The sequence below is a fragment of the Labrus bergylta genome, chromosome 2 (genome assembly GCF_963930695.1).
Source record: "Labrus bergylta chromosome 2, fLabBer1.1, whole genome shotgun sequence".
In the NCBI taxonomy this organism is placed as follows: domain Eukaryota; kingdom Metazoa; phylum Chordata; class Actinopteri; order Labriformes; family Labridae; genus Labrus; species Labrus bergylta.
Window position 1 is genome coordinate 22,404,729 of NC_089196.1, and position 1,970 is coordinate 22,406,698.

Genomic DNA, 1,970 nt, shown 5'->3' on the forward strand with positions numbered 1-1,970 from the left:
GCAGTTCTTGAGAGCTCTAATCAGTATAGAAACCATCTTATAAGTCGTCGTTATCAAACAAAACCATCGTCATTATCATCATCTTCATCAATAATATCAAAACCATTGTAATCATTATCATTAAGGTTGCAGCTGTTCATGAAAGAGCTGGGTCTTTAGTTTTTTCTTAGAGGGACTCTGCAGATCGAATGGAGTTTGGAAGTTCGTTCCACCACCGGGGGGCGACAGAGGAGAAGAGTTTAGGTAGCGTCTTAGGACCCTGTTGTGAAGGTTGGATCAGACGCCTTTCATTGTCAGAGCGTAGTGGGCGAGAGGACTACTTTCTCCTTATTTACAATTTGTTTCATTAAATTCACCGATAAAATATCAAATATGCCTTCATTAAAAACAGACAGATTCTGTGAAACGGGTGATGGCCATTACCTAAATTGTTCTCAAAATAAGCCCTCAAGATATCAAACCTTGTCAATAACAGAAGTATCACACCAACATCCCATGCCTCAGTTGTCATTCCTGATGGTTGAAGAACTAGTTCAGGACGTCAAGCCAGTCTGCTGCATGCACACATTTACGTATACACACACACTCGCACACATGCTGAATTTGAATGTCAGTGTAGGCAGGGATTAGATCAGTACACCTGCAGGACCACAGGGAGTAGTCGTGACAGTCAGTGATCTGATCTCATCAAAAATACATCAATGTGTTTCCCCCCTGGACATCTGTATGCAATGAAATATTAACCAAACAGAGTGTCGAGGACACTGTCCATCAACAGACATCAGCACCTTTTTCTTCATTAAATCTGCAACTGTAAGCCTATATGAGCTGTGAGGTCAAGAAGCAGGAGAAGTCCAGAGTGCTTTGAAGAGATCTTCATCTCACTGTCACACACACACACACACACACACACACACACACACACACACACAAATGATGGTAAGAAAATAACAAAGTGAAGTAATTTCACATGTTTATCCACACACCTCTGTGTTTGTTTAGACTGAAACACAAAACCCTCTCTAGTGCTGTGGTACAACAAAGTTAACTCAAGTAGCAAACTCAGGGGAAAACTCACCATTTGTGTTGCACCACTGTGGGTGGGATTTCTTTTTTTCAAACAACAATATGTATACTATATCTTGTGTTGGAACAGTTTTTACAGTGATGTTTACAGAGGTTTGGGTCTCAGGACCTCATGTTTCACAGGAACAGGTAAGCACATTTCAGAAACCATTTAAAGTCCTGCTCCTGCCAGGGGTCGAGATCTTCAAAATCCAGTCACTCATCTCTCTGTTTTTCTGTTAAGACTCACTCTCATTATCTGAGAGAGGGAGGCCATCTGACAGCTGTAATGAGTTCTGTTTTAGAAATGTTTCCTGGTTTCCACAATGACAGCCTCTCAAAACATCACTCCTGAAGAACTTAGAAACACTTGAAATATTTTATTTTGTGCTGCCCTCTGCTGGATGTAACTATAAAAACAGCATGTAAGAGCTGAAGGGAGGACATTACTCATTACTTTGAGTTGCAGGAGAAAATTATTAAATACGAAAAATATTTGAATGATTAATAAGACCTAATTTTAGTGATTACATTTGCACTGGCCTATATTAAACTCCACCTCATCTACTATAAATATGCTGTTCTGTTCAAGGACTACATTTTTAGGAAGTAGGAAGGAAGTAATTGTTTGCCATTCCCTTATTCCTTACTTTTCTCTTCATTTTTAAAGTATGTTTTATTCATTCTCTTCTTAATGGAAATAACTTATTAACAGCCTACTGAGTGTTTGGACCTGCGCTTACTTTTGATATAGTTTTTATTCCGGTCCACAAAACCAACTTGATTGTTACAGATCAATCTATTATCTTAAACACTCATCATGATTATGAGAGCACTGAAACAGTGACGTTGAATATGAGAATATGTTTTTCATAACATATGAAACACATGGGAGGATGAGACAA